At 45.2% G+C, this 27,126-nt stretch overlaps 1 protein-coding gene across 5 annotated transcripts in view; it reads right to left on the reverse strand.

The window, feature by feature from the left end:
- The window catches only part of MBTD1 (mbt domain containing 1), a 1,870,500-nt gene that overhangs the window by 370,331 nt on the left and 1,473,043 nt on the right, over nucleotides 1-27,126 (reverse strand). The window lies entirely within an intron of this gene.

The raw sequence follows: 27,126 nt of genomic DNA on the forward strand, positions 1-27,126 counted from the left end.
AAATTTGACAGAAAAACATCAAGTAAACTCGCATGTGAATCCATGCCAGACCCATGCTGGAGAACAACAGTTACAGGGAAGTAACTTGTTCCTTCTCCAGCATGGGGTCTGGCATGGATTCACATGCTCATGAATATAAGAATACATAGCAGTACATGCACGCACAACCACGGTAGGTGGCAAAGGCTCAACATTAAGCATTACATAAACTCAACATTAAGCACTCTTACCTCCTCATCAGGCCCACCTTCAGGCGAACAGGTTGCCCAGTGTTAGGCAGAAACCTGTGCAGTTCCCTTGGGGAACACTGCAAAAGATTTAAGACTACAGGTATAGCAGTAAACCCACTTGGTAGCAGTCTGCACCACCCAGATTTACCTGGTAGCTGTGGCTGAGCAGTCAGACTTCCCTCAAGAAGAGTTAGGCAGTATGCACAGTATACACAATATGTACTCAGACACAATAGCACAAGCAAACACTGACCAGAGCTTGGTTTCAAAAGTATATAGTTATTTATTTTTTTAAGAACACATAAGTTGAAAACACTCTAGCAAAGTATAGTAAAAACACTTAAAACACAGTTATAATGAAAGCAGTTTCAACCCTTACTCCTATCTAGACAACTCTAAGTTAACTTCACATAATTAAAACAGAGGTGAGCGCTTAACGTTAGATGACACTCTAGTAGGTTTAAGGAAGGGATAAAAAGAAACAGAAATGGGTTAAACACACCACTCTAAGGTCCAGAACACTTGCAATAGGCTCAAAGAAGCACAAAGTCACAGGTGAGCAAAAGTCACTAGGCAGGGCCCACTCTTAGAGTAGCCGGAGCGAAAATGTGCCCAAGATCACACCGTTATTAGGGATTCAAAGTCTTGCAAAGAGTTAGAAAGGGTTTAGAGTGGCTTAGAAGTTTAGCCAGGGTATTCCAGGCACTCCCAGGTTCGAAAGCCGGGGGCTAAATCTACCCCGTACAGTCGGTGGCAAGGGAAGCCAGGCGGAACACGGTACCTTAAGCGGAAAGGATCCTCCAGCGGTGGCAGTTGTTCCAGGCAGTGGCAGCAAGGCTCGACGTCGGTCAGGGGAGAAGAAGTTCTCGCAGAAGAGCAGAAGAAGAAGGTCGTTGCACTGCCCGGGAAGATACCAGCCGCGGAGTCCTCCGGTCAAAGGGTTGTACCGACTTTCGTGGTTGGGGTAAAAGTGGTGGGGTTCCGGTTGCCGGGGTGCTTGGCACTGGCAAGGCGGCCACGAGATACCTCGAGAAGCGAAAAGAAGGCGAAAACTGGTTGTCCCCACCAGTCAAGGGAAGGAGCCACTCCGTTAAGAGTTCTCCTCGGTCGTCGGGAAAAGTGGTGAGACGGTTCAGCAGGGCTCCACCGGGTGGTGTCGTCGAAGCAGGTCGGCTCAGCTCTTCCCTCGTCGGATTCTTGGTCCTGTGGCGACTTCTGAAGTTCCAGTCCCCAAAGCCCTGCTTTTATGCAGCAAACCCCCATTCACCCAGCCTAGCTGTCACTCAAACATGCTAAGTGGTGAGCCGGCCGGCTCACCACTTGGGCCAATCAGGACGGAGTGCGACTTGAGTTACCAAGGTAACTCAGTCCAGGGTGCCTAAACCCCCCTCCACCCCTCCTAAGTACCCCAGACAGAGTGGCACCACTTTGGAGGGCTTCTGTGGAGAAGCCCGCCAAAAGTGGAACAAAGGGCTCCACTTTGGGTCAGAGTTACAGAGGCGAACGCCAACGCCATTCTAAAATCAAGTTTTGGCAAAAAGTCCCAACCGGAGTTATAATAATAAATATATAAACCGGCGGTATGTTTAAGGCTACCGTAAATAAATAATTAAATGTGTTAGCCTAAAACAATGGGAAATCCCATAGGAAAATATTCGCGGTTGAATATAAAACGTAGTTTCCACTGCCACCAGCCAAAACTCGATCAGGGGGGACGGAGACGTGCCCCCTCGACTAACAGACCCTGGGGCAATCGAATTGCCCCAGCCAGTACGTCCACAATATGATGGTTTGTACTGGTTCTGTTCAGGATTCAAGACTAGCAAAGTCTTTGGTGACTTTACATGCCCTGGGAGACAGTAGTCAGTCCCAGGGTATGGAGTCTATGTTGGGGAGTCCCTAGGACACCCCTGGGTCACGGCACAGAGGGTGCTGTGTAACCCACATCACAAAAATACATGAGGCCCTATGGAGTAAAAGACCCCATAGCCCATTCAACACAAGGTTTAACCAAGAAAACACACTTCAACATGTCCAAGAGTGAGGGTAAAAGAGTCTCACTCTTGGCAGGAGAAAAAAAAGAAACCCCAGAAATCCAGCAAAGCTGCTGGGGGACTCACTAGGTAGGGAAATTCAGCCTAAACAGAGAATTCTCCCTAACAGGAGCCCCGAGCGTGTCTCTCGACAGCCTGGGCGCAGACGACTTCCTCAGAGGTGGAGCCTCAAGAGAATCCGTTGACGACCTCTGCGCCGCTGGCATCAATGTCTTCTTATAAGACTTCACAGGTTCTCGCGGTCTCGGGGGCGTCGAGGACTGGGACCTGGAACGGGCATGCCTAGAGCGACCATCCTTGTCCGACCGGGACCTCGAAGGCGCCCGGTGGTCACGACGACTGCTCGAGCCGAAAGGCGGACGAGCGGTGTCTCTAGCACGGCCACGGCCGGCGTCCACAGACGGACCGGAGCCCTGCGATTGAAAAATCGCCAACATCTCCTTTCAGAAGGAATCCCATTCCTCAGGAGTGGAATGCTTGTTGGGACAAGCAACCTGCCGACGGGCGGAGTCCTCGGACTAGTTTCCCAGACCGAGAACCCCCGGACTCAAGACGATGATGTGGAGAGTCGCCCCTCGAATCATCAGTCGAAAGACCAGTGGAACGCGACTTCCGGGGCTTGGCCACCTTACCGACCGACAGCTTCTTCTTACGCTCCCGCAAGGCCTTCAATGTGAGCGATTGGCAGTCGACAGTCATCCGTATCATGGTCCTCCTCGAGGCACCAGTGGCAAGCGTCGTGCGTGTCCGTCAGCAACATCTTGGACCCGCACACCCGACACTTCTTAAACCCGCACCGCGGGGTGGAAGAAGCCGAAGACATCATACAATATTCAATGAAGAAACAGGTTCGAAGAACCGAAAGAACAGGACTCAGTAGAATCCAGGCGCGCTGAGATCTGCGAAGCTAACACGTTCGCAGAAAAAACGGGATTGAGGCTACAGGCGTAATGCTTCCTACTTATAACATCCGGTGATGTCGGCTCGACGGAGGCCCTCGAGGACGGCGTATCGACGTCATCGACGCCGAAAGATTTTCCGAAGCAGCACAGCTGTAGTGATTACTGTCATAGATATGGAATACGTCAGAGGACCCAATCCCCTCAAACTATTGTTAACCGGCTGACAAATTGCTGAGCTATGTTCTTAGACTTAACATCTGCGCTGTGATTCGATTTAGTTTGTGATACAAGCGCCATATAAATACTTCAAATCAAATTCAAATCCGAATTTGTCCTGCTGTGGTCGGATAGGTGGTGGACCATGTGATCTGTGGCGTGGACATTGGGGCCGGTAGTGCGGTCTGCAGTGTGCAACTGCGCCCGCTCAGGCTTAGGCCTGGAAATAGAGCAGTGCACCTTGGGACGTGTCCCGGTGTTTAAGCCACTAAGCTCCTTGACAATGGGACCGGGAGGATCTTTAGATCCCTCATCCTAGTAGCTACCTGAGCCTTGGTACCCTTGTTGCCTCCGACAGAGGACGGAGGTGTGACGGCGGTGGGTGGGATCAAGGGAACGCATGCTCCAGGGGCTGCGCCCTCACGCGCAACTGAACTTAAAGGGAAAGACAATTTCTTTTGGTGAAAAAGGTTCTGCTCAAAGGTCACAGGAGCAACAGTATGTCTCTCCTGAAGGGAGTCTCTGCAGCTAAGTTACATTTCACTTGTGTTGGTGATAGTTCTAAAAGTTCTTCAACAATTTCACTAAAGGTAAGTCAATGTTTTCTTACATTTCAGGTAGCTCTACCCAGGTTCAAAGACTGAAAGGTGAATGGAATGATTGCAATAGACAAAGGGACTTATTCCCAATTGTATCCTATGTAGGACATGAGCGGACAGATACACTGCGTTTACACTTAAATTCACAGCCCGACCCCCCCCCCAACCCCTCAACTCGGATTTTTTGAGATGTCGGTGTGGATCGTCTGTGAGATCAATCTTACAACGTTGGTTCCGTTGAGTGATGTCTACAAATTTCAGGTTCAAGGATTCTCCTGGGCAGCCTCTGGCAAAGACTAAATGCAAGAAACACATATGCAGACCTCCTCAGGACAATTCAGATGTTGGAGAAAGGCGAGTTCCAGCAAGTGTCTGATCACAGGCGACGACCGGCGTCCTTTCATTTGTGGCCACAGAAGCTGCTCTAGGACCGGACCCCTTGATGCTGGGATGCCAAAATTCAGGGAGAAGGTGACTTGTGGCATGAGCTGGCAACCACTAAAGTTCTAGACTTGAATGCGAAAGGTTGATTTATCAGCTAACCAAATATAAAAAAAAAAAATTTAAAAAAGAGAAACAGCAATGTTTCTGCCGAGGTAGCCCAAGAACGAGCTGGTCAGTCCACCGGGAAGTCCAGGTACACTTCTGAAGGCTCACAATTGCAGGATCTGTGAGAGGACGTAGAGACTAGTTGGTCCCACTAATCTAAGGGCTGAAGTACCGCTCAGGGTCTTCAGAGATCAGCTAGTCACACAGGAAGGGATGCCGAGTCATCTTTGGATCATAGCAGGCTGTGCTTCTTCCAGGGATTGTAGTCTCAAACGATCTCCAGAAATGGCTGCAGAGGCCATCTTATACAAAATCCGAGTTGGAAGCAAGTCCAAGCCCACTAACAGTAACTATCTGTACCACTCAAATAGTCATTAGTTCTCCAATCAGCGACAACTACTGATCGATATAAGTCACACACACACAATATTTCCTGGCAAGGCAGGAAGAAGGCCAAACAAAATGGCCGAACAACAAGTGAAAAACCTTGTAGTACAGCCATTTTAGAGCACTAGGCACGTTTAGTAGCCATATGCGAATGTGCAAATTACAAATCATGCACAAATGATAAGAGTTATCTGCTGCCACCAGCTTGTCTTTAGCACATATAAAAATAAACAAAAATCCCAAGTGTACAAAGTAAGTATCCCCATTAAACTGCACTATAAGGTGTGTGTGTAATGTTAAAAAGTACAAGAATTAAAAAGGGAAACATTTACCCAGTACTCATAGTCTGAAGGACTGATAGGTTTCCTCATAACAATGACCGAAGGATAAGGGAACTTCTCTTCAAAAAGTCAGAACAGGTTTAGAAACAGAGCAAAAAGAATGGGGGTCCGTAGGAACCATCGAGGGAATGTTGCAAAAAGAGAAATCTTTCCTAACGCTCGTCCCCAGACTAGGGACAGGTGGAGCTAATCGCACCCGGGAGGGTTTTCCTGTTCCAGTCGGTTATACATCCTATACACCCCATCAGCATCGCTGTGTTGTGCACCTAACCTATGCTCAATGGTGAATTCAAAGCCTTGAAGGCTTATGGCCCACCTCATCCATTTAGGATTCTCTCCCTTCTTATTCATTAGCCACTTTAAGGGCTTATGGTCAGTCTCCACAATGAAGAGAGTCCCCAAAGAGGTAGGGTCTCAGCTTCTTAAGTACCCATCCACAATAGAGAAGCATTCCTTCTCCACTGAGCCGACCTACACTCTATGTCCTTAAGCTGGCAGCTAATAAAAAATAGGATGTTCCCTGAATTTGTCACCGAACTGAACGAACAGCACCCACCCCAGTCATCGGTTTGCAGAATGAAAGGTCTATGGTAGTGAGGGGCCTTGGAAGGCCATCTTAGCCCAGAAAAGCTTAGGTTTCTTTGCATTAGTGAGGACGGTCAGTGGGGGAGCTATGCTGCCATAGAATTCATGTAGTACTCAGTGAGGCCTAGAAAAGCACTCATCTGGGTTTGGGTTGTGGGAGCTGCCCAGTCTTGTACAGTTTGTATTGTACTGGGTAGAGGATGTGTCTTGCCCCCACCAACATTATGTCAAGGTAGGTCACTGAACCCTGACCCATCTAGAACTTGGTAGCCTTTATGGTCAAATGGTCTGGCTGAATGACCTGCAACATAATACTGAGTTGTGTCACATGTTCTTCCCAAGTAGGGCTGAAGGCTGCTATATCATCCATATATGCAATGCAGAACTCATTGAACCCATTCATGACACGATTGACCAGCCTCTTGAAAGTGTTAGGCGTATTCTTGAGACCAAAAGGCATCACACTGACCTGGTAAAGTCCCTCAGGCGTAGAGAAGGTTTTCCCTTGGCATTTTCTTTCAGGGATATTTGCCAAAACCCTGCAGTGAGATCACAGGTTCTTAGTTACTTCGCACCTAGCTTGTCCACTCGTTCATCAGTTTGCAGTAAAGGATAAGCATCTGTCTTAGTGACAGCATTTAGAGCTGTGTAGTCCACACAAAATCTTAAATCTGAAGTTCCTGCTTCTGGTACCAAAGCCACTGGGCTGGACCAAGGACTACTACAAGGCTCTATCACCCGAAGATCCAACATCTTGTTGACCTCAGACTGGATGCGAGACCTTACTTGGTCTGGCATCCTATAACTGCTACATTTGGTAGGCACACTATATCTGATGACAATGCCATGCTTACACCAAGGTTTCAAGCCTGGAGCGAGTGGAAACAAGGGGGAAAATGACCCAAGCAAATGTTTTCACTCACCCTGTTGTCTCTAGGGTCTCTTGAGGAGGACTGTCAACCTCAAAGATAAATTAGCCGGTTATCAGAAGTTTCCATTGCCTTTAGTGGGGCTCCACACGGGCTCCTACCATGCTCTTGAGAGTTCCAGGGAATCTCTTAATTAGACCATATATAGCTGTGGATGATATGTGGATGACCGGTAATATGTCACCTCATCTTCCATCCACTTGGCCTGGCTGTACCTGGACATGAAGTTTCTGTCCTTGTTAGGCACAACTTCTTCAGGGAAGTCAATCCTGGTACAGGTGTCTAGAAAAGCTGGAGTAACTGACTCGGCAGTTACGATCTCATGTGGGAGGGCTTTAGGGTACTTTGTGGAGTGATTGATTACTACTTTAGTAAACCCATTGCCTGAATATGGAAGATGACTTTAGGGACTGAGGATATTAATCCCTGCATCCTGGAACATACATCACTACTGGTAGTGGAACCAGTGGATTCTGAATCAGTGTTCCATGACAAGTTGTAGAACTCCTATAGTGGTTTTCTACTTTAGAACCCATTATAGCAAAGCAGAATTGCAGGTGTAACATCTACTTGGTTTTCTTGATATGTAGATGATCTGCAAGTGGGACATCATGTACCAACTGCAGGAGGAAGGGCCTTACATCCTGAGGGACCACCAGCCTCATATGGACATCATATGAGGCTGGTGGTCCCTCTGTGGGCTCTGTGGGCTTACTAACGGAGAAGCAAAGAATCCAAAAGGAAGGTGGGTTAACTAGAGGACTCAAATTCCAAGGACTCAAATTCCAACTGAGAGCAGGCCTGGCATCCAAGTCCGTCAAGTGATGGACACTTTTGTTGACCCTTACTCATCTTATTCTCCAAGGTGTACTCTTCTGCAAGTAAGCTTGACAGTGCAGTATTCTCATGGGGATACATATTTTCGGACAATCCCTCTTCATCAGGTTCAACAATTTGGTCAACTACCTCAACCTCAGTTGTATTTATGGCAAGGGAAATTTTCCCTTTCCCTCTTCTTTGATGTTCTCTTTCTCCTTCAGCCTTAGGTTTCCCTTTCGGCATAGGCTTGCCTTTCGACTTGACTAAGGCAGCCTGGTTTCAAGAGATAGTGCTGGAAAAGTTTGCCAAGAGCCAAAGACGTCTTTATGGGAGGGCAAAAGGGGCACTTGCCCCAGACCCCCTGCTTGGAGGGGAGCCCAAAGTACAGCCTGATTAAAAGAATTGAGTTTCCATTAGTCACCAAAATTAAATTTCACGTCAGGATTTTTCATGGTGTGCTGCTTCAGCTTTAAACCTATTGCCTGCTGCTGTTGACAAGTACATTCTGCTATGATCTTTTCATCCTGTAAAGCTTTCTATGTTCACTGTTGTACACATAGTTTGCGCAGCACAACACCTGTAGCATTCTCACCTTTCTGCGAGGATTATATTGATCATGTGTGTGATGCTGGAAACGCCTTATGGAGAGACAGGGCCTCCTGTCCTTGTCCTACTACTTCTGTGTGTGTGTTTTCTCCATGTGTTCTGCCACTGAGGTCCCGCCTGGACCTCTGGCAGTGCAGCTGTTCATTCTTATCTTTTGGTGATCATCACCCATAGTATACCTTTATGGCACCCAGGGATGGGGGTACACCATTGTACCCCTTATGTGTGTGTTTTGGACACCTGTGCGTTACCCACACAACAGGGAATGGGCTAGTGGCATCTATATGCTGACTGGACAGTGGCTTGGAGTATCATCAATTTTGGGAAAATCAGGCCTTGCCATAGGAATCAATGGATCGCTAATAGTAGGCAAGATGGCCCCTATGGTCTCTTGGTTTCTATTGTCTTTTACTTTGTTTCCGAAAGTCCTGGGAAGCCCTGATTATGTCCCTTCCTCCTGAATGGCTGTTGAGTGGAAACACCATATACGTGTCTCTGTTGTTCATTCCCCCTACCCCTGACTGGCTGTTGGGTTACCATATATGGCTCTGGGGCTGCCTCCTGTCAGACTGACTGGAGCCTTCCCATGTGTTAATTGCACACCCTAGGGGTGAGACCTGTATGAATGGAGTCTGAAGTAAACTCACATTCTCTGTTGTGGGTGTTGGTTTCTGTGTGTGTTACACAATGAATGAGACAGCCCTGCCTGAAACTGACACAAATGCAGTGTAGTGTGCTGAAAGGCTGGCTACTTGCCCCAATCCACATTACTTGGTTATGGGTGTCTGGGTGGAGTAAATGGTCTGAAAGCCTGTGAGCCTGATTGGCTGCCTGCCTGCATGAATGAATGCCCTACTGTGTGATTGGCTGACTGAGCCTGGCTCAGGAAGAGTAAATGAGGGACAGATGTCTATATCTGGGTACCTCTCACCAATTTTTTCAGTAGCTAAAGTCGAAGCTTAGCTAGAAGAAGCTGCACCTTGAAGCCCAGCTGGAAGAGAAGTCTGCTGCTGCATTTCTTGAACAATCTGAAAGCTGTCGTGTCTCCCAAGGACTGATCCAGAGAGGACCTGCAAAGGAGACCTTTCCCCGAGCTACGAGGGACCATCGTGCAAAGTTGCTACGCTTCATCGAAGTATCCTGGAAGCCAGTTCTGTGTGCCTGTCGTCCGGAGAAGGGGTCATCAAGCCAGATTAGTCCATTGGTGTTGCCCAGAGTGCAGCAGGGCGTTTCGTGACTGCTGGAAGCTGTTGCTCTCTACCGCCCATAAGAGGAGGGTACACTGGCATAGTGCGGCTTGACACTGGTCCTGCGAAAGTTCCAAACTGCCTAAGAACATTTGAAGGCGTCCTGAGGGTCCAGACTAGGAGAAGGTCTGAGGTCCACTCCAGTGGTCAAGTCAAGGTCACCAGAAGCAATCCAGGAGGTCAGTGCTGCAGCACTGAAGAATCGAGAGTCGGAAAACCGCAAAATTCTGAAACCCGACATCATACGTGACACATGCACCCTTTGCAGCCAGAAGTCATTGAAGGGTCCCAGGTCTTATCTTCATCCACCAAGCCTTTAGGGAGACCAAAGCAAGTTGCTTCTTCACAGGACTTGTACAGTCGGAGAAATCGCCGACCAAAAGAGAGCACCTCGAAGAGCCAAACAGCTGCCATTCGGAAAGACTTTGGTTCCTTTTTATTCTTGGACTCAGCATCCCAGTGGCTTCTTCTTCCAGATGGGGTCCATCCTCGGAGGGAATCGTCGAGCAAAGCCGAGAAACTCTACCACTTCTCTTGCCAAAGCACCAAAGGTACTGTGATGAGGAAGAGCCTCTTCTAGCCTCAGGAGTCGTCCACGGGTCCCAGAGTCATCTTGGATCCTGTTCTCCTGCGGCCTCTCAGGTACTTGAAGGTGGTAGAACCTTTTAAAGAAAGCACAAGGTTGTTGAACAATATTGTACTGGGCTGTAAAAAACAACATAAATTACTCCCTAACCTTTCTATTACAGGTTGCTCTGAGAAACTAGAGGGTGTCCCACCCGATAGTCCGCAGGGATCTCTCTCTCCCAGGTGGCCAGGGCACAGCCATTGCCTTTGGATCCGGACCCTGGGGGTGGACCAGAGCGGGAGGATCACCTGAGTAAGGGGTTTCGGGGGGGTGGGGTGAGGCAGCCGATGGTGAGACACGGAATTCCCCACTTTTTTGTCCATCTACCCCCATCCTATTTTGTAGGATTATCCGAAGTCCCACCCCCCCTTTTTTACACAAACACTGAGGAAGAGGGTGACAGAGTAACCAGACTAACTCTCTCACATCATACTGGACATGTCCTGTTAATCCGGTCAGGCAAAGTTGAACACTCTCTGAACAAGGCGGAACACAAGCAGAACTTCCCGGACGAGGGCATACCTACTGGAGCAGAGCAACGGACCAAGGGACGAGTGCAGCATGCCAAAAACCCCAAGGATTCCCTACTGGAGGTCGTTGCCTCCGACAGACCTTGAAACACACAGAGAAAGCCAGAACCCATAAGTGAAGATTCCATTGTGTTCCAAGGACGGAGTGGTCCGGTGAAAGGAAGCAGCCCATTCGAAAGTCTCGGTGAAAGGTACATTGTTTGAAGTTAAAGGAATGGTTCGGTCAGAAAATATTGTCCCTATGGTTCGGCCATGTGTTTTTAACCATAATTCGATCGATCGTACAAACATTTCCTATGCACCTTACCCGAGTTTTCGTCTCTTGAACTCAAGCGAAATCAGGCAGCAGGGTGCGGCCAACTTGTGATAATCTTATCACTTGCCGCATCACCCTGGGTGACCTGCGTTTGCGGCACTAAATCATATCCCCCGCCCTGAGCCTGACGTCACTAGACTTGTACTGCCCATTTCACAATGCCAAAGCACGTCTCGTGTCAACATTCTCTGCGCCTCAGCTAATGACGTGTCGCCATGGAAATGGCAGGAAGCCTCTTTCCTCGATAAGTATAAACAGATCGTTTCACAACACACAACAGACAGCAGACTTTCTTTTCCATTCATCTCACTGTATTTCTCTGAGTATTCTCGTTTCTGTGCTCTCGTCAGCTACCTTCGTTGCTTGTAGCCCGTGTGAACAGATACCAGTACCACCGCTATAAATTATTTTCGTTTGTTTACCACACAATGGCAACAATAATGCCCTACCTGTACGAGCCCGAGTTTTCCGAGGAGGAATTACTGGAAAGAGAAAGCTGCGTAAACGATGGGGCTTTGGACAACAGTTGGGCGGACGTTTCAACAGATGAAGAGCCTGGGCCTAGTCGCATGGACAGTGTTTCCACCTGGTGTACCTGCAATCGGTGTGCGCTCATGCCAACCGAGGAGGAGAACTGTTGCTGCCGGGAAAACTCTGGATGCTTGTCCTACATATCGCAAGGCGATCCAGAGCCGCAATGCGTTACCGAGCTGCCAGACTTCACGGCAACCTGCCTCACATGGTCTGTGTTGAGGATTTTGATGGTGCTTATGCACTAACTTCACGCAACAGTTTGGCCTCGTAATCCAAGTAACGAGTAAGTATAGTCTGGTTGTGATGTAACCAGACTTTTACAATGTTTAGTATTTTTGTGCCATCAAAATAAGAAACCAAATAAAACACAACATATTTTTTATCAATGGTTGTTTCATTTTTTAAGTGAATCAAGTGTGTCTCCATTCCACAGTGTTCCGGTGCCTTATCTGCACGCCCCCGGCCAATCCATCCCCCCTCCACTATCAAAGGCAGTTCGCACCAGTGGATGTGCGCTTCCATGGGGTGCTGTCACGGCGCGAAAGGCCAAGGTGCCAAACACCATGTACACTTCAAAAGGTATTTTATGCCCATGGGCCATTGTTCCCAGGCAGGCCCCCCTTCACGGAGGCTGCGCCCTTGCAATACAAATAATACCACAGCATATACACGTCATTCATTCACAAAAACACCCCTTTTTGTTATTCTTTATAAACCACTTGTTTTTTACTATGAGAACATCTTTGAGCACTGCAAGTCAACTCGGGAGTGTGCTACCTGTGAACATCTCCCTGTTCTCCTGCCACTAATTACTCTGCTTGCTGGATCTTTCTGTTTGTTGGTCAAGGTAAGGGCATGTATCCTAATCATATCTCCTTCGTTTGTAAATTTATATCTATTTCGAAGTAACGTACTCAGTAGTGCTATGAAAATTTGTCCCATTGCTATTGACTTGAGTTTCTTTTGTTGTTATCGATATATCAATTTTTATCAATGTCGATTGGCATCGTATTGCATCCTTCGCGGACCGTGTCTATAGTACAAGCACGTTTCCTCTTTGTGCGCGATAGAACATTTAAGGGACGAGTAACATGTTCTGATTTTCAACACATCAATGAATCGTTTGTGAAATGTATGCCATAATACAGCCGCACACACTGCACTGGTTTTGCTGTGGTGCCCAAAAGAAAGCGTGCAATGAACAATGTATGGTCTAATTCATTCTTGCTCACATGTTTATGCAAAATAATTTTCGAATAATGGTGACCTTTATTTTGCAGAATTTACAACAATGCCTGCATGTTATATTTTTGGTTGCCCTTCGAAGACCCATGACAAATCCGAAGGCCTTACAATGCATGTATTCCCAAGACTGTTGATCGAATAAGAGAATGGGTCAGATATTGCGGATATCCACCGGAAGAGCTTGAAAGTAGAGTCAAACAAGTCTTGGAGGACAAGAGGGGTCATTGATACCGCATCTGCAGCCTGCACTTCAACCCGGATATGTACGACACATCCTTGTACACAAAGAGGAATCAACTGAACAACTCGAAAATTGCTCCCAAACGCTATTCCGACTTTATTCGTTCACATGCCGCCACAGGTGAGACACTTCCGGATGTAGCTTTACGTCTGTATTTTCAGTGTAAATGTCACTTCTAATACTTCCGGTATTTATGTGATTGAATAGCTGTTTAAATAATGACTATTTTGCTAAACATCAGTCCTTGTTTTTTAGAACACACATAGAAAATTAATTTATGGTGACAGTTAACTATGCTATATTATTCATTTACATAAGAAACATTTTCTCATATTCAGTCTCCTTACATGCCACTTTTTAATGTTGGAATTTCTAAATTGAATAATACTTTCCCTTTACAACTCCATGACTATCCACCGAATATGAAGCAACAAGATTCAACATCCATGTCTTGTCTGTAGTCATCAACCACTTCGAGCGCGTATCAGGTAATCTTACCTAGCTATTCTGTTCCAGACTGGTTTTATGCACGGAATTCTAGATAATGTGATCATATTTTCGCAACGTATCATTGCTTTACACAATGTTTACCGTGGTTTGATATTGATATGTACCTTTGTTGTCTGTCGCAAGTACTGTGTTTCAGGGTGATGCTGAAGCGTCCACTACAATTACAACATCCCTCGTAGTAGATCCAGTGCCAGTGGTATGTGTCTTCACAGTTCAATTGGACGAGATAATAGGATCATATTTACATATCGTGTAATTGTTTTACACAATATTTCATTCGTACTTTACTATTGATATGTACCTTTGTCGTCTTTCCAAATTGTGTGTCCAGTTTCCAATATTTTCGTCCTTACTAATGCAAGCACTGTGTTTCAGGGAGATGCTGCAGCGTCCTCTACAATTACATTATCCCGTGTAGTTGTTCCGAAACCAGACCTTGCAGTTGATTCGGAGCCAGAGGTATGCGTACGACAGTACCATCTAATGAAAGAGATTCAGTCTAATTTTATGTGTAATGCAAATGACTTATTTTATATGGATACTATTTTTGTAGGGATGCATACAAGATCCGTATATTGAACTGGGGGCACGTGGATCTGAGTCGGTGCGCCAGCTTGCTGATGTTGATTTAAGAGTAAAGAAGGTTTCAAAGAAAAGAAATAAAAATAAGGTTAGTTATAAACACTTTATATTGTTGGCAATTGTTTTGTGCTGAGGCCTTCATTATATACTTTTTTTAATGTAAATTGTACAACACTGTATGTTGGATTTAGACTGAACATCTCTTTTCCTATCTGTCCTGTAGTTGCCCGATGGAGTACAGACTATGCAGACGATACAAATGACAGATGCTGCTTGCCAAACTGTTTTCACCATGGAGGAACTATTAATTGAGGTGCGGCGTGTTCACACTCGAGATGTCCAATGGCCAGAAAATGAATTTAATATGACCGGCAAATCCAGCAAAGTGTTTTTGGACCATTGCTACAATGTGCCTGCTCCGCCAGATGAAGGTGAAAGTGAATTTATAGAAGATAGTTTTACATTACTCGACGGGAACTTGACACAATCGACAGCCGCCAAACAAATTCCCCCCCAAAAAAAAGTCCACATTGATGTTTTCTCCTATCCATGGTCAAGTAACAGATGTTGAAATGACAGACTGAAGCATCAACACTATTGACCGACGAAACAGACAAAGATATCGACTATAGTATGTCCAGTTTGGCTGACATGTCCACAACAGTTCAGTCCGAAACAGTGTTGCCAGATGACAGTCTAGTAAAAGAGGCCAAATACATAGTTTTCGACAGCAGCTTGATGGAGATTATAAAGATGCTGAAATGTGTGCATTCAGTGGGAGGGGAAGTATGTGGGAAGCCATTGGTGAGTGTGACTCATCTAACACAAGGCAGTAACCTCAAAATACATGCCACCTGTGAAAAGTCACATAAAACATTTTCATGGCCCGCTCAACCGATGCTGGGGAAACTGTCGGCTGCCAATCTACTGTGTGCAGCAGCTTTACTTTTCAGTGGCTCTAGTTCCACAAAGTTATCCAGTTTCTTTCAGTTTGTGGGACTCATTTCATTTCTAAAACGCAATACTACAAATAACGTGATTATCTATTCCCTGCCATTAGTGAAGTTTGGAAAATTGAACAATTGGCTATTGAAAGTACATTCCCCGACAAACGGTTCAGGCTAGCCGGTGATGGATAGTGACAGCCCCGGATTTTCTGCTAAGTACTGCACCTACCATTTTCAGGACATGGAAAGGAAGAAAATTGAGTTTGGTGGTCGTGCAGGTGTCCCAATGTAAATCATCAGTGGCCATGGAGAAACTTGGTTTTATAAAATCAATGGAAGATCTACAATCGAGGGGAATGCAAATCGACCTCATAGCCACGGACATACACGTTTCAATGGCCAAGACAATGAGAGAGTAGTATCCAAATATTAAACATCAATAAATAAAAAAATCTCAGCGGCAGGGAAAAAAAGGTTTTGAAAGTATTTCACAATGGTCCCCGTCTTTCAGAAACCATCTTTGGTGGAGCTCCAAAACATGTGATGGGTCTGTGGAAATTCTACTGGAAAAATGGCGCTCACTAATGCACCACTGTTCCAACATTCACCACTGGACAGAAAACCAACATTTACAACAATCCCCAGAGCAGGCACGGAAGAAAAAGTGGTTGATCCCATCTTCACCTCCACACAAAGCCCTTGAGAAGATTGTGTTTGATAAAACTATCAAGAGATCTGAAGGGACTCACATAATTCTGTCACACAGGAGATTTGGAGGTGTTCCACAATATGTGCCTAAAGTACAGGCCAAAGAGATTGCACTTTACTAGCGGTATTAGCGCATAACGAGAATGTAGGCCAGGAACAATCTAAGACAGCAGGAAACTTAGGGATGCTTCGCTACACTATGGCCTTTATGAAAATAAGCAAAAAATGGGTTGTAAAAACCGGATATGAGAAAATGGATTTCGATTTTGTGAAAGATCTTATTGTTAATGTCGTTGAGGTGCATACTCATGGAATTGCGCACAAATCTGTTCAGAGCACACATACATTGCCACAAAACATTGCCAATGTGCCATGTCCACCCAAAGCAGAGCTCGTTAAATCGTTCAAAACCCGGTTCAAATGATTACCATCTGTTTTTATTTTTGCAAAAAATGTTTTTATAAACTGTACAAATAAAGTATGCAATTTGCATTTGAAAGCTATCCTCTTAGTCCTTTTCTTAAAAAAATATTAAAATTATTACGATTGCTTTTACATTTCACAGTTTAGTCGAGCTACTGTGGGACCTTCATTTTTCGTGTTAATGACGAATGGATAACAGTGTGTAAGAATATTTGGGTTTTGGCAGTTGCCTTGCCATAAAGTTCCGCAAAAAGCTGAATATCTGCTTGTTCTACAAAAGGGATTAGACCTAGGCCACAAAACATTCTAGGCACGCAAGAAGTACTGACTGTGAAAACATGCCATGGGGTAGGAGGCCATGAGATAAGCAGAGGCGGGCCCATTACTAGACACATTTTGACTCAGTTTTTGTGTTACAAGGACTATCATTTGGGAATAGGGGGCATTCTGTCATTGGCAAGTTTCCCCTACAGCTCAGCAGCACCACGAACAACGAGCAGTGATAGCCCCCAATTTCCTGTGCCCGTCCTCCAAAATTCATGTTCTCATGGATTCGTTGACACGGGATGTTGCAAAGTAAGAATTCATGTTCATTTTGAGTGAAGGTCACCAGCTTTGAATTTTTGCTTGGGAGTTGGGAGGCCCACGCGTCCCGCGCACAGTATAAGGTTCTATTGTTTTTTGACCTTGAGAGGCAGGGATCATTCGAAAAGGGATTGAATTGAAGGGGGGTGTAATAACGTAGGATATGATAAGGTTGCCCATTCCGAAACTGGACCTAGTTACATATAAGTTCAGTTTATGAAAAATCGTTGGCACGAACGGAGGAGTCTGCATTACGGTCTGCATTGCGCCAAGAGAATGGAAATGCCGAATATAATGTAAGTTTCTCTTTATACGATTTCATACCAGAACTAGTCGAAATACGAATAGCTGAGCGTTATTGCTAAGTCACATTGTACTTGTTCGTTCTGTGTGGCATATTGCAATGAAGTGCTAGTACAACCTTTGTGTGCTGGGCTATCTACCGGGCACATGGGCAGGCCAGCATCGAGATGCATGTAGACCACCACTCGTTTCTCCTTGGTTCTACGTTAATAAATCATTACATTGTTTGTGCACCTCGAATTCTTGCCCCAGTTTACGCATTACGTTTAGAGCTCAACATACTCCATTGCACTATCCTCGGAAGAAAATAGCGGAGTACTTTGATATTCCACGTTGTATTCTCTCGGTTCACATTGTGTCACCTCTGCGCTAATAAAGAAAATGATTAATTGTAATAAAGATCGGCTACTGAGACACATTTCTATTTTTATCTTTTGCAAATAGGTACATCGTGCCCTTCTGCAATTGTCATCTATTCCAGACCCCGACCGATGGATTCTTCAACCGCCAGCTGCAGCTACATGTCAATCACTGGATCTACTTAACCGTCTTTTGGGACGACAGACAAGGTCCAATATGCCCGTACGTGGTACCAGCGATTAGGAGCAACATAACCTTTACGCTGGTCTAGTGCCAAGTTCATGCACCAGCTCTGCAATTCACTGTGCGACCGAAGTGCTTCATTTAGACAAAACTAACACCCTGTATACCCAAAAGGAACAGCGTGAACATTTGCGAATTTGCGGAACGAGAGCAAAGAAAAAAAGTTCCATTTTGATTGATGTCAGACGCCGAATGTTATCGAAACATTTAATATGAAATAAATGTACTTTACCAATTGTACAGTCTTGTTGTTTCCTTTTAAAGTACAGTTTCATATTCCTAATTGTGACGCGCTGTGCTGTGAGATGATGTGTGTTCTTTTCAGGGTTCCGTGTCCAGTCGCGTAGGTGACGACTGGGCGCGTTAGACTACGCTGCCCAGTAACGTCACGGAGAGAGGCGGAGAATATCAATGATTTGGTGATGTCAGGCTCAGGGGCGGGGGATATGATTTAGTGCCGCAAACGCAGGTCACCCAGGGCGATGTGGCAAGTGAAAAGATTATCAGAAGATGGCCGGTCCCTGCTGCCTGATTTCGCTTGTGTTCAAGAGACGAAAACTCGGTTAAGGTGCATAGGAAATATTTGTACGATCCATCGACTTATGGTTAAAAACACATGGCCGAACCATAGGGACAATAATATTTCTGGCTGAACCATTCCTTTAAAAAGCAAACCGATCGCAAAAGCGAATTAGCGTGAACTTTGATTCGAAGTGCTCCTGCAGTGATATGGTAAAAGAGCCAAGCACATTCGAAAGTCTTCGACATCCGAAAGGGGTCTGAGCCCGGTTGAGGGAGACCCGAAGTACAATAGGTTTGGGGAAGGAAGCCCCCCTTGCACATTTGTGATGAACTGTGATGTGAGAGGTCTGAGCCCGGCAGAGGGGAACCTACGTGAACTGTGTGCTGTAAGGTCCGAGACCGGCAGAGGGGGACCTTTGTGAACTTTACGTTGGAACACATTTTGAAAGCCAAGAAAGACCAACGTGGAAGGCCAGGCGGGCCTCAATCAACGGTTTGGAACTGCTTAGTGTGTTAGAAGCCGAGCCAGAGTGTGTCATCCTGCCTGCAAGGACAGCCTTACTCCTGGAGGTTTAACATGAGGAGGAGAGCTGGCTCAACTACCTTTATTCTTTTCCTTTGCACACATTTACATCTTTTGTACAATAGATAGGGCAGGCATTAGGTTTATGTTATATAAACTGAAGGGTAAATCCCCTACTCTGTGGAGGTCTGGGGTAAAGATTCAACAAGTATCAACAAATAGTGACCCCACAGGGTGTAAAATACAGGTGATGTAGTATACCTATTACTGATACTCACCTCACTTTTTCTAACCTCAAAAAGCAAACAACTAGTGTACAACACTGTAGCATACAAGAAAAATGCCACAGACTAGTAAACAGGTCTAGCATAAGGTTCCCTTGCAGGATCACTCTCAATTGGGCATATTACTTTCTAGTTCCAAAGAGTGTCCTAATTGACTCTGGCTCTTTGTATTTTACCTCTGCTTAGCATGTGGTCATGTCATAGCTGTTTTCAGAGGGTCATTGCTAGGAATTTAACGCTTAAATATTGACCAAAGACTTGGCTATAATTCTCATTATTTTAATAGAAAACATAAAACAACTTTTGGTGCAAGAGCCTCAGTGACATTTTACACAAAAATATAATTTTTCGATCAAAATGACAGCATTTGAAATAATCATGCACCATGGAGAGCAATAAAAGTTAAGTACAAGTGAAACAAAAAGAACATACAAACATTTTTTGCAAAAAAAAAACAATAAAAAATGTTTTCATTTGGACAAGAACTATAAATAACACAGAAAATAAATTATATTCCTATGACAGAGGGATATTATAACATTACTTAGTTTTCACCCTATTTTGGTTTGACAATGCTTCGTTTTCACCCTATTTTGGTTCTGGAAATCCACATATATGTTTGCCAAGGAATCCCAGACAAAGGAAAACAGGAGCCAATTTTTGTTCCTTGTGGGGGTTTTTTTGGGAGTAGATGACTGGTTTCAACTTGACTTGTGTATTCACATTGGACTACTGTTTCTTACAGTACTGCTCAGGTTTATGTTAGCATAAGCCATTTTGATTTGACAGACTCCACTAGGTCTGCTTTATCGTTTGATGGTTGAGACTACTCCCATTATAATTATACAGATGAATAGGAGTTTCTCCAATCCCAACATTTTCAATAAAGGTTTTTACAAATTGTATCCATTTTGTCAGTGCCATTACTTGTGATACCATACCTTCCCTACATAGTCAAGCTGGGGGATCCTCACTCAGAATTATTTATCTAAGCAAAAGAAATATTCTGTCACTGTTCGCAACTAACCTGCCTTTCTTCCTTATTCTATGCTGTTACACCTAACTTAAGAATACACCTGCCTATTTAAAACTGTCTGCAGTTAGTGCATCCATTACTGGATTTAAGTTGTGTGATACCACAGAGTGTATATATCTATCCACTACGAGTGTATATACTTATCCACTATCTACAGCCATAATCTACCTGCTCACCACATAAATGTGATTACACATAGATGTTATTCACCTATGTTCATATGTATATTATATGTATCCTAATGTATACTTGCTCTTTTTGCTCAATGTACAACTGTTTCTCACCATGTGCGCTCTCCCTGTAACTAAGCTCCCCTCAAGTAACAGTGCCTCAATGCCCAATGGCTGCTGTGCGCTATACAAACGTAATAAATACATAAATATATATTTACCATTTCTTTGAATAAATATTCCAAGTACAAAGTGTTATTATTTAGGTGTATATATTCTTGAACTCTAATTTTATATAAAGAAGCTGTGTTATTGCCTAACAGTGTGTCAACTTTCCTTTGTGGGGGTGTTGGGGTTTCAAAGTACTTAAGAACCTGCCTGCATCGCCTCCTGAAAGATTAAGCTTGGAGGCTCATCCATAGCTACCAAATTGAGAGCCTTGCTGGGGTTGTTCTGTGACTTTACCCTACCATATAGGGGGCGGAAATACAGATACTCCCCTCCAGTCTTTACAATGTGCAATAGACAAAGTGGAAATTGATTTTGATAAATTTGAGTGCCGCAATGATTGAGGATAGCTCAGTGTGTGAAGCACTATTGCAGAGATTAGCGTTCATATGCAAGATTACAGAACACAATTCAAGCAAGGCTGACTCAGCCTTGCAAATGTATGATGTTAATAAACTGCGTGTATATGTTCTTTTGTTATTAGCACACCATGTGGTATCACCAATGTACCTGCACCATATTGCGGTTGCTACAGAAACTAACATAGCATCAGTATGGTGAAGGTCTAGAAATTGCTTAGTTCAGATGGCGTGTTGTACAACATAGGCAGGCTCCTCCAATGAGAAAGTGTTAGCCCACAGAGGTGATTATCTATCCAAATTCCAGACTGTCGAACCAAAGTGTTCATGCTTGGATCCTCCTTTGCCAGCAGACGATGCAGTGATCCTGGACAAATCTTATCACTGACAGTACTGTGCTGTCTTCTATGAAAAGGTTTGTGTTGGATCATGTTATTTGCATATTTCCCAAGGCAGTTCTGTAAAACGGGTTTATTTTAGTTCAGGGTAAAAACTAAAAAAGAAAGTGGTAATGTGCAGACAGTGCAGATGGTATGAATCCCAGCATCACCTTTTAACAAATGTGTGATCCTGGGCACCTCATTTGTATTGTCTCACCTGCCAAGATTGCCAGTCCCTAAAACTTTCAATATTGTCAGTCATTCAAAGTGATTTCGTCCTCAGGGTATGATCTTTGAAAAAGAGTCACTCATGGTTTCACTGGCTGTATACAATGTTGGTTCCCCTATAATAATAGTGAGCATTGACATATTGCACACCGGAGCCACTTGTTTATTTTCAAATGGAAACGCTACCTGAAAACCACATCCCTCTTATAATCTCAGTCTGTTTGGATACAGACACGTTTCTGGTATCTTCAAATCGCCATCCACTCTGTGCTACGGTATGTGTGGCTTTCTCCTTGCTTCCCATTGGTCACCTGTTTCCATGCTTGAGCACTTTTGAATTCTGTGAGGCAGCTAATCTGAGTTGTTGGTCTATTCTGCATTATGTACATCGTTTTCATACAATCTGTGTCCTGCAGATATACTATGTCTGATATAGCTTCCCTATGGCTGCTATTGACAAAATGTTTGCTGTACCTATGGTAGAACTTAAGTACCCTTGTAGTAGACTGCTAATGTTCCCTTGAAATGCTACTCGTTTATCATTTTGATTACAGCAAGAATGAAGAGGGTAAGTTTAGTTTCTTTATTTGTACCGCGCACCGAACCCTCGGGTAACTGGGCGCTTCAAGCTTATACAGAGGTTACAAGTTTATACAGGCATGACTTTACAGATAATACAGGTAGTTTTACAAGAGTATGAGAATTCAGGAGATTTATACAAGAGGTTTTTACAAGGTGAATTGAGACAAAGTGAATATACATAGGGAGAATACAACAACAAAGATAAGTGCAGGGTGACCAGGGGTTACAGTTTGTGGTCGAAGAGGGGGGCCATGGGAGGCAATGTCAGGGGTGATTACATCAGGCCGGGGACCATGGCAGTGTCGGGGACGGAGCAGGTAGGGAGCTTCCCTAAGAGCCAGCTTTTGACTTTAGCTCTGAAGGTCCAGGATGCGGATTCTAACCTGAGGCTGAGGGGGAGAGCATTCCATTGTTTGGCAGCTAGCACTGGGAAGCTTGCTCCCCCAGCTCTTTTCAGATGGAATCTTGGCACAGTTAGGCAGTGTGAGTAGATGGTCCGGGTAGGTCTGGCTGGTTGGTGCATGTTGAATTTAACAGCTAGGTATTTGGAGGCAGTGTTTGATAGGCACTTGTGGGTGATGACCAGTGTACGCAGAGCAATTCTGTCCCGAACCGGGAGCCAGTGGGCGTCGTTTCTGAAGCTGGAGATATGCATGGACCTTGGTATACTTAGAACTGCTCTAAGGGCGTCATTTTCAAGGACCTGTAGTTTGTTGAGGTTCCCTTCAGACGTGCCTAGATAGAGAGTGTTGAAGTAGTCTATCTTGGATTACACTAGGGCCCTAGCTAGTGTGATGCAACTACTAGGCGAGAGGAATTGCTTGCAGGCGTTAATTTGTTAGTGTAAGCCGAAGAAGACGCGGTTGCGTTCACCTGCTTCTTCAGGCACAGTGTGGAGTCTAGGTAGACTCCCAGAGTTTTGATCTCTTTGGCCACTTTGATTGGTTTACCATCGATGTTGATGGAGGCGTAGTAGGGGTCTAGTTTGGGTCTAGTTTGTTCAGGTGATTTTGGGATCAGACGATCAAAAGCTGTTTTATTGTCGTTGAGGCAAAGGCAGTGCTCTGCCATCCACGCCTGGATTTCCCGGTAGATCTTGTTGATTCTTTTATAATCATCGTCATAGCTTCCACAGAGGGTGATGAGAACCGGAGTGTCATCAGCATAGTTGCTATATGTGACACCCAGGTTGTCAAGGCGATTGAAGAGGAGCTTAGTAAAGATGTTATAAAGTGTTGGAGAAACTCACGATCCTTGTGGTATGATGCAATGGATGGGAATCGGATCCGCAGAGGCCAAGGATGCAAAGACCGTGGTGGTGCAGTTGGACAGGAAAGATTGTATCCAGGTAGAGGAGTTGCTAGAGAAGGCAGCTGCTGTAGACAGATCAGTAAGGATTTGGTGGTTGACCAGGTCAAAAGCTGCCTACAGGTCTAACAGCAAACAGCAGGCGCATGGCAAGCTTACCATGGTCCTTAGCCTTGTCCATTTGGATTTTGAGATCCAGGAGGGCAGTTTCCGTTCCATGTCTCGGCCTGAAGACAGATTGTCTAGGTCCTAGTAGCTTGTTATCCTCCGAGTGTTTCTGAATCTGGAGGTAGGCCACTCCATCTAGGATCTTTAGTATGTAGGGAACAGTGGTGAAGGGCCTATAGTTTGTGGGAATGTTGGGGTCAAGGTTGTTTTTTTTTTTTTTATTTAAGAGGGGCATGACCCAGGCTTCCTTGAGGTTGTTGGGTACTGTATTGGTTTCAAAAGAGGAGTTGACTAGTGCTGATATGAACGGGGCTAGTTCCTTCGCACCTTCCTGGATGACCGTCGCTGGGCAAAGGTCTCCTTGACATTTTGAAAGGTTTGAGAGTTTTGATACTTTGTTCAACTTCTATTGCTGAGACTGGCGAGAAGGAGAACGGTGGGCAGTCTGGAATGTTACGGGGTAGGATGGCGGTAGGGGAGGTGGAGTTCTTGATCAGGTGCTCTTTTTTTGCTTAGTTTTTGCTTGGAGTAGAACTATTTTGTCTGCAAGAGCTTTCTCAATGTTTGCACACCAGATTGCGTCTTTGATGCAAGTTTCTGAGGGAGGTGCAGGTGGCTCTAGCTCCCTGAGAATGCTGAAGAGCTCTTTGGTTTTGGAATTGGAGTTGTGGATGCGGTTGTCATAGGTTTCCTTTTTTGCATTGAGGATGGCAGTTTTATATGCTGTTGCTGCTGCGGTGAAGAGGATCTTATTGCTTGGGTTGGGGGATTTTTTCCAGTAGGTTTCTGCTGCTCTTTTGGCATTCTGCATGGTTTTGAGGTCAGGTGTAAACCATTTGTTGATGTGGGCTGTTGGTTTGGCTAATTTGATGGGGGCGAGGCCATTCACAGCTGCCTCAAGAATATTGTTGTAAAGATCCACTCGTTTGGTTGTATCTAGGTCCTTAAAGAAGGTTGAGTCGAGAACGTTCTTGAATCAGAGGTGTTAGGTTACCGTTGTTCCTGGTGAGGACTTGTGGGGCAGTGTTACAGGTGGGGCTGATCGGGGTGTTCCCTTGGATAACTTGGCATAACTAATAAAGGAAATGAGGTGATGGTCTGACCAAGCGGTAGGAGCGTTTTGGAGGATGGTTGTAGAGCAGTTGAGGTCTGCCAACAAGTCCAGGGTTCTGCCTTTATTATGGGTTGAAGAGGCGACAGTGGTTAAATCCGAGTTGGGAGATGGCGTTTTCCACAGATAAGGCATTGGTGTTGTTAGGATCCGATAGACCTAGATTAAAGTCACCGAGAAGTATTATTTGTGAACTAGATTTGGTGTGATTGGTCAGTAGGTCAGAGATATCTTCCTCGAAGGCGCAGATGTGACCTGGGGGTCGGTGTTAGGCAGAATCCTGTGCAGTGCCCTTAGAGACCACTACACACAATTAAGACTACAGGTGGCAATACAAGTTTTACCTTTGGTACAAGCCTGTACTACTAGGTTAAAGTGGTAGCAGTAGCGGAGCAGCCAGGCTTATCTCAAGAGTATATGAGCAGTAGCATAGATTACACAAAGGGACCACAATTGCTGTGACTCAAGCAAACACTGACTCAAGGTTTCAGGTAGAAAAATATAAGTACATTTATTTTTAAAACATTTGTTATCAACACAACACTTCTATTAATTCAAAAACCACACGTAAAATATACTACAACTAACCAATACACTTTGTACAGTATTATTCGAGGTAAGTACCCTGTGTTTGAATGGACCGGTGTTACAAAACAGAACACGTTACCGTGAATACAATTGCGATCACTTTTTTGACAGTTCGGTCTACTAGATAAACGCGTATCCGTGGCAAGAAATGCTACCGGGGTAAAAACACAGTTAGCACCCGAAATACCCAGAGAGTTCGGGGCAAAAATCACAGGCAATATGTTGGTTAGGCAGACAGAATCGAGGAACACACAGACAGGAATTCAAGAGTCAAAGGGCCGGAGCCAAAGTCAAATGACACCGGGTGCCTGTTGTCGAGGATCACACAGTCGGACAGTTCACGATTCAACATAGCCAAGAGTACTTTGATATTGTAAATGTTCGGAAGCAAAAATTATAAGAAGGAGGGAAAAGTAAGGACAAGCCTTACAGAAGAGAAATAGGAATTTCACCCAAAGTGCCTCAAACAGGACACAGTACCTTGCTCAAAGAACGAAGCTGGTGCCACGGCAGTTGTTCCTGTTGGTTTCCCGCAGACCCACGCTTTCTTGCAGCTTCAGCACGAAGGACGATGAGGTGGTTCCGCACCACACAGGGATGAGGCCGGCAGCAGCGACAATGAATAAAAGGTGCGCTACTTAAAAACAGGAGCGGTTCTTCAGGTGGCTATCCGGACCACTACTTCAGTGTGCAGCGATTTCGACCACGAAGGCGACCTCTGGCTGAAGAAGATGAGCTGGTTATCCCCACCAGGCTCAAGGGAAGAAGACTCTGGACTGAATCTCCTCTTAGTCGTTGAAGGGTAGATGGCTCAGGACTGCAGCAGGGCTTCACCGGTACGGGGTAGTTGCAGCAGTCAAACCTCTCCGCCACTTCTCGTCGGTTCCTTGTAGTTCCAGTAGCGACTCTCTGACTTCCAGCCCAAGAGACCTGCCTTTTATGCGCAAAACCCCCATTCACACAGCCTGGCTGTCAATCACCCAGCCAATCATAAAGTGCGACTTGGGTTTCCTAGGATACCCTGTGCAGGAGGAGACTACACTCCTCCCTCACATTCAGCCCACCTAGACACCCAGGCGCCTTGAGGAGGGCTTCTAGGTAGAAGCCCACCAAAAGACAGCGAACAAAGAAGGCAAACCTGGTTTGTAGCGCAACGTAAAACACAAGAAGGAATTTAACAAAAAGAAATGGTGAATAAACCGCACCGGAGCCAAAAGAAAAAGGATTTGGTCAAGCGGATTTAAGTTCGAGGCTAACAATAGCCTACAATATTACCACGGTTATATAAGATAACCGGGGTACAAATTTAGGGTAGATACCACTGCCACCAGCCATGTCTAAATGTTAAAAGAGCGAAACAATGCTCTAGGAGGTACAGATAAAAAGAGTTAAGAGTTAACCCTTCCAGCGCTCCATGTAAGATCGGGTGTACTGGATCTGTGGTTAAATTTGACTAAGTAAAGTTAATGGTAACTTCACACTTTTCTGGGGGACAGTAGTCGCCTCAGAATGGAGTCGGTGGGAGTCTGAACGACAACCCTGTGCCACTGCACAGAAGGTGCTGTGTGACACACACAGAAGGGGGGCTACTGAAGTGGTGTACTCCAGAGCCCAAAATCACAAAAACAGGTAAAAACACATAGCAAAATACAAGTAAGAGTGGGGGAAAAGCTCACACTCTTACCAAGTGGAAAGAAATAACTCCAGAGATCCATCAAAGCTGCTGAGGGACTCACTAGGTAAGGGAAATTAGCAATAAAATGAGAATTCTCCCTAACAGTCAGTAGATGAGAAGGGGAGCTTGACTGAAAGGCACTCCATAGATTATTGGTTTAATTGGTTCTGAGGCCGAGGGATGATTTAGCGATGAAGACTACTCTGCCTCCTTTGCTATGCTCTCTATCCTTCCTTAATATTGAGTAGCCATCTGGGATGGCTAATGATAGTGCTGGGCTAGCTGCCTAATCTAGCCAGGTCTCAGTGATTGCCAGGAAGTGAGGGTCGTCGCTTAAAATTAGGA

The sequence above is a fragment of the Ambystoma mexicanum genome, chromosome 3q (genome assembly GCF_040938575.1).
Source record: "Ambystoma mexicanum isolate Mex_15411 chromosome 3q, UKY_AmexF1_1, whole genome shotgun sequence".
Classification (NCBI taxonomy): domain Eukaryota; kingdom Metazoa; phylum Chordata; class Amphibia; order Caudata; family Ambystomatidae; genus Ambystoma; species Ambystoma mexicanum.